Source organism: Ictidomys tridecemlineatus, chromosome 5 (genome assembly GCF_052094955.1).
Source record: "Ictidomys tridecemlineatus isolate mIctTri1 chromosome 5, mIctTri1.hap1, whole genome shotgun sequence".
NCBI classification, from domain to species: domain Eukaryota; kingdom Metazoa; phylum Chordata; class Mammalia; order Rodentia; family Sciuridae; genus Ictidomys; species Ictidomys tridecemlineatus.
The window spans coordinates 133,809,526-133,825,587 of record NC_135481.1 but is presented as its reverse complement, the minus strand read 5'-3'; the positions used below and the strand labels follow the sequence as shown (position 1 = coordinate 133,825,587).

General features: G+C 38.9%; 1 long non-coding RNA gene across 1 annotated transcript in view; it reads left to right on the top strand.

Moving 5' to 3' along the window:
- The window catches only part of LOC144377997 (uncharacterized), a 109,964-nt gene extending 106,568 nt beyond the window's left edge, over window positions 1-3,396 (top strand). Inside the window, exons 2-3 of the long non-coding RNA XR_013439397.1 lie at window positions 769-925; window positions 2,250-3,396. This is a non-coding gene — a long non-coding RNA (uncharacterized LOC144377997). The remainder of the gene's footprint in view (window positions 1-768; window positions 926-2,249) is intronic.
- The last annotated feature ends 12,666 nt before the right edge of the window (window positions 3,397-16,062 follow it).

The following is a 16,062-nucleotide window of genomic DNA, read 5'->3' as shown; positions in this document are numbered from 1 at the left end:
CCGCGTGTGCCCGAGCCGCCCTGCGCCGGGCCTCCGCGCCGCCCCGCCCCGCCCCTCCCCGCCCCTGGCTGCCGAGCCTCGGAGCTGCTGAGCGGCCGCCGGAGCCGCCTCCAGCTCCGGACGCCGCTCGAGCGCTAAGTCACTGCAGCTGGTGCGCGACCGTGGCCCAGACCCGGAGCTCGCCGGCCGCTGCGGGAGGGGTCCGCCCGCTGGGCTTGAAGGCACTTGTAGTGTCTGACGCAAACGTGTCCGCATTTGCCTCTTTGGGGAGGGCAGACGCTCTGAAGTTCTCTGGCTGTCCTCTCTGGGGCTGACTGCCTCCCCAACCTGCCTGGGGCGTCCTCGTCCTCGGGTCCCTCCCTCCTTGCACCAGAAACTCTTTGCAGCGAAGGTGTGCGGGCGCGTCGCAGGACGCGAAAAAAGGGGGTCGCCAGGGGGCTCTATTAAAGAAACCAAACAAGCACCCCCTTTCCTTCTGCAGCGACTTTGCTCTTTGAGCTTCAGTTTGTTTCAGTTGTAAAATGGCGTTAATTTCTCACCTGTCTTCTTGTATACTAAGGACAAAATGATATTAAGTGTAGTGGAAAACCAAACTGGAGTTGAGCTCTGATGGACGGATGGGGAGGGGCCTGCCCTGAGAACCTGCTTTCTGGGACCTGAGGACAGAGATGACCCACAGCTGTTGAAGCAGGACTCCACTTTCCTTCTGCGCAGGGCAAGGCAGAAAAGAACCTGAGACAATCAGGCCTTCTTTCCTCTCTCTTTCAGAGGATGCCTGACACTGACTCTGGAAGACATGGGCAGATCTCTGAGGTGACAGGAGTGAACTTAGCACAGGAGAATGAAAGTATACGGGCTGCATGGGGTCCAGAGGGCCCTGCTGCCTCTTCATAGGCTGGCCTCAAGTATCTGACATTCTGGCCAGGTGAGTGTTCTAGGTCTATATCATGGGGCCCTTCTTGAAGGCTTGAAGTGACATGACCTCTTGCAATGAGCCTTGGCCTATGGGGAAGATTCAGTGTTTCATATGGCTAACTTCATGAATCCTTGCTTTATTAATTTCCAGTCTAAACTGCTTACCTCCCATTCCCCTACCTCACTCCCACCTAACACCCAGGATTTAAGACTTCCTTCTTTTTGCTCTTTTACTGTTGTTACACAATGCTTTCTTTAAAGAGTTCTGAAATGTCATCACCTTTCAGAGGCCTTCCCTGACCCACCAAACTTCCACTTCATGTGCTTTTGCCCTCTCCTGCCCCTATCCCCAAGCACTTTTTTTTTTAAAAAAATTTTTACTTGTAGATGGACACAATATCTTTTATTTATTTATTTATATTTTTATATAGTGCTGAGTATCAAACCCAGTGCCTCACATTTGCTAGGCAAATGTTCTACCACTGAGCTACAACCCCAGCCTTCCCCAAGCACTTGTTTCTGACTCTTTTAACATGTTTATTGTATTTTGTAGTCTAGTTGTGGTGTGTCCTTGTTTTAACTGCTTTGGTCATTACTCATCTTAGTAGCTTCTCCGCTATGAGTAGCATAAACTTGAGACAAAGCTGAAGTTTAGAGTTAGAATGACCGGGCAGAGCGTGTTCTGAGCAATTGGAAACTACCAGAGGAAGTCAGCTTTCTTGGCCTCCCTTTCCTCATCTGTTAAAAAAAAAAAAATGAAACCCTGTCTCAGGCCAGATTGGCAAGACTAAATAAAATAGTCTCTGTTCTGCAAATGCTGCTCTCTTCCTTTCCTTTTTGCTGTATCTAAAACTGATTTTTAAATTAAATTTGTTACAAGAGGGGTTCTTGGTTGCATATTATTGAAGGGCTATATATGCTTATTATAAGTATACCAAAATGTTTAAGTCCCAGGTAATGGCCTATTTCAGTGTCTTTAATATGTCCATAGGTTTGGGTCATTATCTTTGTGTTCACTTCATGTGTCTTTTGTTTGTTTTAGTAAAAGTTATCACTTGCAACAAATGTTGGGATCAACTTGTTTAACTCTATTCCTGGTTCTGAACATAAGGAGGATTTCAGCAATACAGAGTTTGAACACAAGCTACCTCTCTGAACACCCATCAGTGGGGTCAATGGCTACGTTTTTTCAAAGAAGACAATCTTGACCCATATGTAGGGAATTAGTAGGTCTGGGTGAAAAACACTAATTAATCTTTTGCAGGTTCATCTAGAATCATGTACCTAATAGCACCATGTGATTTCTGAACTCAGTTCTCAAATTTATTCCCCAGATCTGATGGTCTTCTCTGTGATTTCTTGGAAACATAAGCAGAAATTGGGACAGAGAAATCACCCTGGAATATACAGAAGAATGTGGCACTGGCTGGGTCAAGACTGCACAGACCATGTTCTTATTCTTCTCAGGTTGCCAGTAGGATTTGGCATGGCCTTCCCCTTTTCTAGACTTTAGCTTCTTCATCTGGTGAAGGAGGGTATACCTGAGAGCCCACCTCGCTCTTGAAATCTTCACTTTTTGCTTCTGTGATTCAGCCTTGCCATTTTCTTTTTGTATCAAGTTTCCTGTCTTAGCAAGTGATAAAAACAATGTCTTCACTAACTTTATAGTTGTTTGAACACAGGGATAAAAAAATCTTTACTAAAAGGGGGAAAAAATAAAATCACTGTGACCTAACTTGATCTTGGGGAGGCAAGAATTAACTCTTTGGAGATGAGGGACTTAGTTGGATTTCTGTCTCTGAATGAAGCCTTTCCTAGGGTGGGTATGTTGTGACTCCCAGTCTCAAGAATCAGCCACAAGTGCTGAGGGGCTGGGCTGGTGGAATCAGGGGGGAATGGGCAGGTGAGGACTGGAGAGCCAAGGCCTGTCTGAAGTGGGCAATTGTTACTCTACTTGTCATCAGCTGGGAATGTGAGCTCAGTTTTGCCAGATTTCCTGAGTTTTCAAGAGAAGCTGGAAATGTTCTGATGTTTAAAAGTTGGCAACTAATTCAAATTTTTGATAAATATAGTTTGAATCAAACAAAATGCTTGTGAGCTGAATCTGGCCAATGTGCTCTTCATTTGCACGCTCTGCTATATATTTTTGTCTTCCTGAGGCTTGGGGTTGAAGTACATAGTAGGTGTGCAACAAATATTTGTAAGTGAATATTATGGTGAACAGCTCACAGCCCATCTTAATTCTAAACAGAATTATCAAAAGCCACATTGAGTTTATAAGCCAACTAAATTAAATTCATAGTCCAGAAGTATCTGATAAACCTTTCTAGAATTTACACCCTAAAGACTGTTCAGTTGTTTGTAAATCTTTTAGGAAACTAATTCTCACAAGCAATTTTTCCCTAGTAGGTACAAATGAGCTTGGAAAAAAAATTGTAATTAAAAGTATTTTAAATCATGGGAATCATTGTATTTAAAAGAAAAAAAACTCTATACTTTTTAGCTAGGAGGTTTGGGTGCTGATGGTAGGAACATTGTATTACAGTAGGGCAGGCAGGCAGGCAGGCAGGTAGGTAACTTGCCCAGGGAGGTAGCCGCCTCTCACCTGAGCCCACCAGAGGCCCAGAGGAGGAGCCAGCCCTGGGGCTGTTGGCAGGAAGACTGGGAGAAAGCTTGCAAAGGCTTTTGATATAAAAAGTGGACAGACAGCTGCAGCCCTATCAGAAAGTGTGCTGTGGTGGCCTCTTCTGAGTCCTGCACATTCCTCTGAGGACAGTGTCAGGAAGCACCAGGAGGTAAGAGTCACATTTGTACCGTCACCTCCTGGCCCAGACATGGACACCTGGTAGTGGCAGGTCTGGGCATATCTGTAGCTCTGCTCCGTGTTGGAGCCTGACTAAGCAGCACTTGGGCCAAATTGGCCCCCCCACGCAGCTGCCTGCTGCGGGGCAGGCCGGCCTGCCACAAACCTGGCACAGGTGTCGCAATTTTCCCGTTGGAGTACCAAGGCTGCTTCTTATTGAGGGAAAAGAGATGAGACCATTCCAAAGACAGTACTGGGTTTTGGTGGCAGATTTTTTTTCCTGTCCCTCTACTCTCACATAAGGCCTGGAGTTAGAAGAACCAAAATATCCTGCAGGTTCTGCTGCACAGCAGTGGACACACCATGCCTGGAATTTTGGGTTTTCATAGTCAAGGTTGCCAAATCTCAAGGAGGTGGAGGGAGGGGCTTATCATCGAGGAATAATTATAAACATAATAGTAAATTTAAAAGTGAAACAAACCCATGCCTGATATTAACTGCCTCCCTAAATATGTCTGCCAATGATGTGACTTTTGAGCAGCAGTGGGCCCCTCTGGAATCAAGAAAAAAACACTCATTTCCAATATGGATTTGTTATGGTTCTTTTAAGTATAATGCTTTGGAAAATATTGCAAATACCATTATTTTGGTACATCTGGGTTGTGTGAAGTTATCTTCTCATTTAGTCTGTCCTCCATGGCCTTTAAACATTGACAGTCACAAAAACAAACAAAACAAAACAAAACTGTGACCTGTCTTCCAAACTACTCCTTCTCATCACCAAGGCAGTGGGAGGAAACTACCTGACTGGATACTTTATTTAGTACTACAATTACATTTCTGAACTCAAGGAGCTCTATTTCTAATTAGCATGTATAAGAAATACTTAGTTGTTTGAAAATCCCTTAGACAGGCACTTTACAGGTTGAGTTGATGAATTTTGGGTGAATATTCTGAGGACAGAACAAGTACTGCTTTGATATGTTTGGGGAGGCTGATGAACATGCATCAGAAAACTTTTAAGGTACATTATTAAGATGTGTTGTGTCTTCTGCACATTATGCAAAGTGAAGGAGAAAATATTTGGGTTACCATAACTGATAATTCCAAGTGAGGTCATACTACTTTTTGAAATTTGAAGAAAAGGTTAGAGAAAATGGGCTACAGGACAGAGATTTTAAATTGTTCTCTATTGCTTACTGATCTCAAGCTTAAAAAACATTTCTTTAGGGCTGGGGTTGTAGCTTAGTGGTAGAGTGCTTGCCTGGCAAATGGTATTGTGTCCTTCTACAACTAAAAATATTTTAGAAAAAAAATTTCTTTGAAGGGGAGGCCACACTTTATTTTTAAGAGGAAAAAAGCAAGCTTCGAGTTACCCATTTTGTTATGCTTTTTTAAAAGTCAAACCATCTTTCAATGTCTGAACTGGCAAATTTAGAGGAAATAGAGTCTTCTTAACCCAGCTTATCTCTGATCTTGAATAGTAAGCAATCCAGAGTCTATGCAAAACAAAGAATGATAGTAGGCACTATGCAGGATTGCCTCTTACCCTCTATTTTATTCCTTCCCCACTGTGTAGTGACCAAGTCTTCTGGGTGGTTACTCAACCTCAATCCCACAGTGATTGGCTCAGGTAACCCACCCTTAAACCAATCAGCAAGATATTTTCCTGGCCACAGGAACTGGTTCCAGATAGTCCAATCGGTTTAAAGTTCAGAACTTTGGTGGGTATGAGAAGCCAAGCTCTTTCCCTATAGGCCTCAACAAGGAGATAATGTGATCCATGTTGTTGCTGGAAGTCATCTTGTGAACAATAACAGAAAATCAGTCAGGAGATGGAGCTGACATATGGAGATGAGTAGAATTGAGAGAATTGGGAAATTCAACTGAAACTCTGATTAATCCATTCCTGAAATCTTTGGCCTTTTTAGATCTCTGAAAAATTAAGACATGTTTATCATTTATGTCAGGTGAGATGGCTTTTTTTTCCATCTTATGGAAAAAAAGTTCAATTGGAAGTTCAATTGGAAGTTTCTCAACTTATAGAAACTTACATTTAGTTTTAGTGGAAGATTATTCTGTGATGAAGAATAAATGAACTACCAAGTGTCCTCTGTCATAACAGTCTTTTGTTCATTCTTTGCTCTTTTATGATATTGGTGATAGAGAATTAGGAATTTCCTAACAGAGGCCCTCAATCCACAAACCTTGGACCAGGTGAGGAAATTCTTCCAATCAAAGCACATTGATGCTATAGTCATTTATTCTTTACTCTTAAGTATTTTCCAAATATGCTCTGATCACATACTTAAAGTTTTTGAAGATATTTTTTCTTAAAGTGGCTCTTGAAACTTTAGATAGGCACTGTTGATTTTTATTGCTAGCACAATGCATTTCTGTACATAGTAGGTGCTTCATAAATATGGGTTTTACCTATATATGTATAAATGTTGAGACTTAAACACACGTTTCTGACTTGTAGCCTCTTAAAATTACCTTCTTATAAATGGCATAATGGAAGACTTCTAAAAATGTAATTGCTAACTTCACTTGGAAATCCACTTTGTCAAACTGTGGCTTCTAGCACCTTGTCTCAAACACCAAATCAGTCTTGATGCCCACGTTTTCCAGAGGTGTGGCTTTTAATCCTCAAATTACAACACAAGTTTTAACAGGCCAGTTTTGTCTGTCACCAGGAGTTTAGTAATTAAAAAAATGCTACAGCACTAATGGTTTATCAAAAGGCCAGTAAGCAAGTTGGAGACAGTATACAGATAACAGACCTGGTGTGCTCTCTGAGGGAATTCATTTGAGGAGCACCCCCATTCTCTCTGTTAGGCTTAATTCTGGGCCAGTTGCTGAAACAATGTAAGACTTCCAAATGGACGCTAGAAGCAAGCCCTGACCAGAGGTTTTATATATGAACAAAACCAAGGGTCCTGAATGTCCATTCTAGGAATCACACATATCAGAGTCATTTCACAGCCATGGATATTTTGCAATAGCCTTTACTACAAACACTTCAATAAAAGTTAGTGGTTTTCTCAGGAGTCCAAAACGGCACATAACAGCCAATGAGTAACCTGCAAGTAATGCCCGTGGTGACAATTTTTCTTTGTTCTGTGGGAGCATAAAAAACCCAGTCAGGACACAGATTGCTCTTCGTGAGTGTTGGGAAAGGAAAGTCCGCATATTCAAAGCAGGGAGTGTTCTCTTTATCTGAGGTGGCTGCCAAGTCTTAAATACTAAAACATGTAGGTGTAGTTCAGGAAAGAGAAGGCGTTTCAAAGATAGCTTGATGGAAGACAAGGAAAAAAAATACTGGCTTATTTGACGTAAATGTAAGTTTAGCCCTGGAATGGTAACCTTCTTTAAAACCTTGGTGTCTTCAGATCCTGACAGAATGGGTCTGACATATCCTCAGGCCAGTGCTTCTACAGGGCAGAATTCCTGCCTGAACTTCTCTCACTTTCCCTCTTCAGGACACCCCTAATGGATTGCAGATGTCCCATTTGGTTAGAAGCACGTTTCAGATACATCTGCCTTTCTTGCTTTTATGCATAAAACACCTGCAAATCTTTATCTTTGGTTAGATTTACCACACATTTGAAGCTTTGAAAGTTTGGTCCAGTGGGAAAGAAGAGCATGTCACCACCCTCCTTCTTAAGTTGAATTCCATACCTGACAATAGCCTTTGGGGGATAGGTTTTCATTTTTCTTTAAGGATATTAGTAAGACTTTAATAGCCTCAGACCTATTCAGTGGAAAGCTAATTAATTTCTTTAATCCTGTTGAGTTTGGGAAAAATCCATGGTGACTATGTAGGCAGATATTTTGTGTGAATGCAAGTGTGTATATGTATCATATGTTATCTTCCTGATTTTCTGAGTGTTAACAAGGAACATGAGACCACAGCACCAGGGAAAGAGAGAACAATATGATGCTGGCAATCTGGCTAGGATGTAGTCACAGGACCCACTTCCTTAATTGTACCTTGAAAATACCTGTGATGTATTTCTTTTTTTAAAAATTTTAAATTTGTTTTAATTAGTTTTACATGACAGTAGAATGCAGTTATGCACTTTGATATATAATACATAGATGGGATATAATTTCTCATTTTTATTTTTTTAAGAGAGAGAGAATTTTTTAAATATTTATTTTTTAGTTTTTGGTAGACACAACATCTTTATTTCATTTGTATGTGGTGCTGAGGATCGAACCCAGCGTCCCACGCATGCTAGGCGAGCACGTTACCGCTTGAGTCACATCCCCAGCCCCTATTTCTCATTTTTCTGATGTACATGTTGCAGAAACATATTTTGGTCATGTAGTTACATATATTCATACAGTAAAAATGTCTTGTTTCATTCTACTATCTTTCCTATCCCCACATTTCCCTCCCATCACTTCCCTCTGCCTAACCTAAGGTAATGCTGTTCTTCCCTAGTGCCCCCTGCCTTATTGTGAATTAGCATCCACATATTAGAGAAAACATTTGGTCTTTGGTTTTGTGGGATTGGCTTATTTCACTTAGCATGATATTCTCCAACTCCAACCATTTATTGGCAAATGCCATAATTTCACTCTTCTTTAAAGCTGAGTATTATTCCATTGAGTATATACCACGTTTTCTTTATCCATTCATCTATTGAAAGACACCTAGTTTGGTTCCATAGTATAGCTATTGTGAATTGAGCTGCTATAAACATTGATGTGGCTGTGTCACTATAGTATGCTGATTTTAAGTCCTTTGGGCATAAACCAAGGGTTGGGATAGCTGGGTCAAATGGTGGTTCCATTCCCAGATTTCTGAGGAATCTTCATACTGCTTACCATAGTGGTTCCACCAATTTGCAGTCCCACTAGCAATGTATGAGTGTACCTTTTTTACCTCTTCCTTGTCAACAATTATTGTTGCCTATATTCTGACAGGTGTGAGCTGAAATCTTACAGTAGTTTTGATTTGCATCTCTAATTGCTAGAGATGTTGAACACTTTTTCATATATTTGTTGATAAATTGTATTTCTTCTTCTGTGAAGTGTCTGTTCAGTTCCTTAGCCCGTTTATTAATTGTGTTATCTGGGGTTTTTTTTTTTTTGGTGTTAAGTTTTTTGAGTTCCTTGTTAATGCTTTATCAGAGATGCATGTGTTAAAGATTTTCTCCCAATCTGTAGGCTCTCTCCTCATGTTATTGTTTCCTTGCTGAGAAGAAACTTTTTAATTTGAATCCATACCATTTATTGATTCTTAATTTTACTTCTTGCATTTTAGGAGTCTTGTTAAGGAAGTCAGATCCTAGGCTGACATGGTGAAGATTTGGGCCTATTTTTTCTTCTATTAGGCACAGTGTCTCTGTTCTAGTGCCTAAGTCTTTGATCCACTTTGAGTTGATTTTTTTGCAGGGTGAGAGATAGAGGTATAATTTCATTTTGCTACATATGGATTTCCAGTTTTTCCGGCACCATTTGTTGAATAGGCTATCTTTTCTCCAGTGAATGTTTTTGGCACCCTTGTTTAGTATGAGATAACCGTATTTATGTGGGTTTGTCTCTGTGTCCTCTATTCTCTACCATTGGCCTGTGATGTATTTCTGATAAGTGAGTAAATCCCTCTAAGCTCAAGGAAGATTTTAACCACTCTCCATATTCATTCATCTTTAGAGTATTTCATCCCTTCATCTAAGGAATGACAAATGCCATTTAAATCGTTGTGAGATAATAAAATAATGAACTGCTTCTGGGAATGTTGAGAAGAAAATCCCATTCAATGTGGTTTTATAAGTAGGCCAGAAGTTTTGGCTAGCTGCATACTAATTTTATAACTTTAAACAATACATTTATCATTTGGGGCCTCAGTTTCCTCATCTGTAAAATGAGGGAGATGGATTCAAATCATTTGTTATTCCACAAATAATCATTTCCTTCTATGTGTACTGTACAGGCACTGGAAGACACAACAGATCCAGTCTTGCTCTTGTGCAGCCCCTCAGAGTAGCATCACTTCTTGATTACTTCCATATCATGCTGGCATTGGGAACTGGCTTAAACTTTCCTCTCCACCTCCACATTCATTAATTCATGGATTTTGGTGTTCTCTACAGGTCTCAACTTCCTCTGTCTTCAAACTTCTTGACCCATTCCCAACCCTTTTAATACTCAAGTATATTTTGAACCTGTAGAAACCTTTAGTTTCTTACTCCTATGTTACCTGTATCTGTCTCCTCATTCTCATTTTTACCTATGGAGTCAGGACCCTATTTCTATCATATAAATTACTCTCTCTAGTAATCAATGGTTCCCAATAACACACTCTTCTTCTGCAGCACCCACCAACCAAATTCTAAACCTGGATCAGTACTATAATGAGCTTCAGCTTCAATAGGCACAGTGAGTGTTGATAGAGAAGCAAAATGATGTCAGAGTTGGTGTTACCACAAATTCTACCCCAGAGCCACACTTCCGTGGACAACTCCCTCCCCTGTTTCTTTCAGTGATCAAACCAGAATACCTACATACCTATTTTAACCTTTCTTTTTTCTCCAGTCTTAGAGGAGAAAACCATCAAACCACCCTTTGAGATCCTCTTAGTAATAACCTTTCTTTATTGTATTTTCAACATTCCCTTTCAATTAGTTCCCTTGGGCTCAGCCAATAAACATTTTTATTTATTTTATTTTTTTTAAGAGAGAGAGAGAGAGGATTTATATATATATATATATATATTTTTAGTTTTCGGTAGACACAAAATCTTTATTTTATTTTTATATGGTGCTGAGGATGGAACCCAGCGGGCTGCGCATGCCAGGCGAGTGCGCTACTGCTTGAGCCACATCCCCAGCCCAACCAATAAACATTTTTAACTCCATTTTAAGGGGGAAAAACTACCCAAATAGTGGACTATCTTGTACATAGGAGCCCCTTTTCCCCTTTAATTCTCTCACTGTTGATACCCTTGAACAGTTCCATCCTGCATGGACTATAGACTTGACTGAGTAATTTGCTTTGGCCAAAAGGTCATTAGCAGGTGTGATGTAAGTAGAGGCTTTGGTGAGTGCGTGCATACTGAGCTTCTTTCACTTGGAGTCTAGCAACACATTATATCCTGATGGAGAGAATAGCCATGTGAAATAAGCCCTAGAGCACAAGAGACCATTTTGATAGGAAGGTTTAAGCACATGGACAGAGAAGTGTAGAGTCCCAGTTAGCTCAACCAGACGATCTGACAGCTAAAAAGCATCCAAAGGAGAGACCAGCTGAAGACTCAGTTAACTGATAGGAATCTAAGAAATAATAAATACTTACTTTAAGTCACAGGTTTCAGTGTGATCTGTTATGCAAAGCAGATGATAAAAATAACCCTAAAAATTAAAAAAATAAAATAAAAAATAAACAAACAACAGATCCCCTAGAACATTCCTTTAATTTCTACTCTCTCTACTCTTTCTTGTTTTCTTCTCCAAGTTTTTTGAATAGTCTGGTGTTGCTGCCTGAACTCTTCAATTTCTAAGCTAATAGATGTGCTTCAATAAGGGTTCTCTCTGCTGAGCTAGTCTTGTGGACCCCCTTCCTTGATTTCTATGATGCCTCAAACTCCTTATTCCTCTCTCATCAGATATTTTCCATTCCTTTATTGGTTTCTTCTCCCACCATCTGCCCTTTCATGTCCTCAGGGTCTGTCCTTAGCCAGCTCTCCCCACCCCCATTTTTAAAAATACTTCATTCTCTGCCTGGGTGGTCTCTTTTACTGCATGATTTCAACCACAACTTTATGATACTGATGATTCCTAAATCCAGCTGCTAGATCTGGGTTTGTACCCTATGAACACAATGTAAGAAACAGGCACAGTGTTCTGCCTGTAGACCAGGGAGTGTGTATTCATTTTCTATAAGCACCAAATCATTTTCTGCCTCTATGCCCAATTCCTGTCTCCTCTGGCCTGCACTAGACTCACCATTGCACACTGCTCTCAACACAGACCTTTTAAAGCACATTGTCCTCCAAGATGTCTTTGTTGATAGTTGCCTATTTTCCCTTCCCATGCTGGGTTAGATATCCCCATTTCATGGCTGTACTCTGAGAATAGATTTCCTTAGAGTTTAGCACATTTTAATTGTTTGTTGATATGTCCCCTCTCCATTTAAATCTGAGGCCCTGGAGGGCAAGGATCATATCTTACTAATAAAGTATCTCCTAGGGGTTTTACAATGTTTAGTGTATCATTTTTGCCCCAAAATAGATGTTCAATAAGTGATTGTTGAAAGAATGAATTGTAGATTTTCATTTAAATGTTCCCATTTAAGGTTTTCATTTTGGTACCTCTGCATTTTAATTAAATTAATTTTTTTTTGGTTCTGGGGGTTGAGCCCAGGGTTTCACACATTAGGCAGGTGCTCTATCACTGAGCTATACTCCCAGTCCCTGTTTGAGGTTTTCGTATCTCTATTGCAAAGGGAAATTGGCCTATAATTAATTGTGTCTATGTAAGTCAAAAAAGTTTGGAGTCCATGGACATGCTTACCTTATGGAATCAATTGATAGCTCCTAATTTCTCGGGTGTTTAAGTTTTTCAAACATGGAAATGACCGGTTACTGTAAGATTTGACAATATTCCTGATCCCTGGTGGTAGGGATAGATTTTTTTTAATGTTTTTTTTCCCATTTATTTTTCCATATTAATCTTAAGTTTTTTGTATCTTGCACTTTAAATTATTTTGTTTATTTTTAGGGAGAAATGTGCAACTACTTGCTATTTTTAAATTTAGTAATGTAATTATGTACAACTATATAATTGAAAATATATTTTAGCTATTTTTATATCATTTTCCTAAATTCTAATTTTGCTTTCTTTTCTCTTAGATTTGCCACTATATTATGTATTTGTTCTTTAAACAAATAAGCTTTCATCTTTATTATTCCCCTCTTATTTTCCTTAGGATGTGTATGTGTGTGTTCTATTTATAGAAATTCAAATGGAACATTTTTTTTTTCCAAAAAACCACTTCATGAATTCAACTCTAAAAATATATTTAGCAGGTAGGCATAGTGGTACACTAGCCATTTAGGAGGCTTAGGTAAGATGATTGCAAGTGTGAGGCCAGCTTCAGCAACTTAGTGAGAGACCCTAAGCAAATTAAGAAGACCCTGTCTCAAAATAAAAAAATAAAAACGCCTGGAGATATGGAGATATAGCTCAGTGGTAAAGCACTGGTAGGTTAAATCCCTAGTACAAAAAAAAAAAAAAGAATGTGTTTAGCTACATTTCCTATGTTTGCTTATATAAGCCTTCATAATTGTTTTTCTAAATTATCTTATTGTATTATTGATATTTTTCTTTGAACTAGATGTCATATAAGGCTTTTTGATTTATCAACAACCTTTTTACTCCAAACTTAATGATTTTGCACTTTATTATGTTATGATCACTTATTATGATCCACATAATTCCTACTAGTTTGAATTTTTTGAGAGGGTCTTGCAGAAAAATATTTTTGAATTTCTATTAATTAAGTATAATTTATTAATTGTGCCTTAAAGTTATATTGTCATATTCATATTATCATATCATCTAATTCTTCTCTGGTACATCTTCTATTTAATCTGTTACAATTTAATTATAGTGTATTAAAATTTTCACTGGAAAATTGGAGTTGTATGTATGTGTATGAGTGTGTGTGTGTGTGTGTGTGTGTGTGTGTGTGTGTGTGTATGTGTGCGAGATAAAGTTTAGGGACTGGGAATCTTGGAAGACTTCCTGGAGGGATGGTGCTAATATATGCATAGTCTAAAGCCCAAGGAACTAAATATACTAAGGTAGGAAAAGTTACACCAATCAACTTTCCTTTTGTCCTATATGTCTGTTTCATTGCAGTTACTATCCTGTGTTATAATTTCTTGTTTGTATTCTCCATCAGACTAATAGCCTTGTTCATTACAATTATCCCAATAGGCACTCAATAAATATTTGTTCACCAAATAGATAAATAAAATATCGTTGGATTCTCTCTTTTCAAATGAATGTGAGATTCCATGGTTTCTACCATGGTACCAGTCTAATTGCTATATTTGCTCTGACTTCAGAGATTTCATGACATGCTTTCTCAGAGTTTGTTTTCTATTTTTGTGCTGACATGTGTATTCTGTTTATTTTTAGCTATTTGGAAGTTAATCACCATATTGTTGATCCTCGTAATAATTTCCTTTAAACATCTTACAATTTTTTTTTGTTTAGAATCTTTTGACCTACTTTTATGGCCAAAAAATATGGCATACTTTGTAGTTTCCCTTTTCTTTTTCCTACTTTTCTTATTCTGCTAAAATTTAAAATATCAGATAATAGGTATATTAGTTACATATTGTCATATGACAAATAACCTAAAATCAACTGATTTAAAGCAACAAACATTCATTATCTCTCAGGCCAGCTTAGCTGGGTCCTCTGTCTCAGGGTCTCTTATAAGTCTGCAATCAAGGTGTTGTCTGGAGCTGCAGTTATCTCAAGGCTCAATTGGGAGAGGATTTGTTTCCAAACTCACTCATGTGGTTGTTGGCAGCCTCAGAAGATCCACTTCCAAGCTCACTCACATGGCTGTTGGCAGGCATCAGGTCCTGGCTGGCTGTTGGCCAGAGGTATCAGTTTCTTGCCACATGGGTCCATCCATGGGGCAGCATACAACATGGCAGTGCTTGGATGCTTAGAGCAAGCAATGGGGAGAGAGAGAGAGAGAGAGAGAGAGAGAGAGAGAGAGAGAGAGAGAGAGAGAGAGAGAGAGAGAAAGAGAAAGAGAGAAAGGTAGAGAGAGATGAGGGCGGGGGGGGGACAGGGAGGGAACGCAAGACCTTGTAACCTAATCTCAGGAATGATATCCCATTACTTTTGCTATCTTTTTTATGTTAGAAGACAGTGAAGGTCCAGTCCATCTTGTGGGGGAAAGCTGGAATACCAGGAGGAAGGGGTTATGGGAAGCTATTTTAGATGTTGCATTTCACAGTTGAAAACTTTCTCTCCTTATCTTTTCAGTAGATGTATTAATTATTGAGACATCAAGAGCACTCTTTCCCAAATACTTGTAAAAACTTAATGTAGATTTTTACACTTATCTCCATAACTTAATTTCAGTGACAATTATTTCTTTTTAATTATGACTTCCCAATAGTTCTCCCATTGATTCTGAACACAATGATTTGAATACTCTTGAATACTCTCCATGAATAGCACTGAACTTGTTAGTATTTTCAGTCTCCACAAATCTTAGAATATTACCTTTATACATGAACAACCCATATCCAGGAATGGAATCATTGAGTGTCACATCTGAAAATGCTTTTTTTTTGGCCTTTTAACCAGAGTAGTTTCAGAAGAAATATATGAAACAAGCCTGATTTTAACTTATTTAAATATGATCTTCTCCCATACTCCAACTTATTATCAACTTATAGTTTACTTTTTTCCCTTGAGGTTTAAGAATGCACAAGGATTTGTATTAATATTGTTTCCCTTTTTATTGGCCTTATCTGAGATAAAGTCAGTCCTCTTGATTTCTAGTACCAGGTTCCCTCCCTGCCCCCAAATACTGTGAGTATTGATAATCAAACTTTAACCATTTTTTCCTTTTTCATCATGAATATTTTATCCATGGGTTGATTGTTAGGTCAGTATCCTCTTCTTTGTATCTATTGTCTTCTTTTAAATATTTTATTGACTTATTTTACATTTTATATATAATTCTTGATACTATCATTTATTTGGGTGAATAGATTTTTAGTAGTTTTCATTCTGATTTTAATGAAGACCCAGTTTCAGCTCTTGGGGATTCAATTTTGTTATATTCTCTTTTAATGCTGACTTGTTCACTGATGTGATGAATTCCCTTATCTCATTGGAAATATAAAACAGGTTTATCTTAAAGTTAACCTACTTCAGGAGGATTTTTCCTTTGGGGAACTCTTACATACTCTTTAGAGCTGCAAAATTTTTTCATAGGTCCCATGTTCCTTCTCCTTTGAGTTTTATTTTTTTTCTTAAAGTCTTTACTGTACTTGACTGGAAGACCCGAGGGACTAGACTGCTTAAAAAACCCACATCCCATGATTCATTTGAACATGGAGAGCTCTCTCTGGGACTAGTGCCAAAGGTTCAATCAAAGGCTGCCAATGACTCCCTTAGGAAGTTCCTGAATCTGAAAATGAAGGATAGACCAGGAATAGCTGCAGGTTAGCTAACTTAAATCTTTCTTGGAATAGGACTAGTGTATAAATCAATCAATACATGCAGGTCACTCATCTCTCCTCTGCTGAATGGCTGAACAAAGAGAATCTAGAGCAGACCAAGTTCTTTCTTATT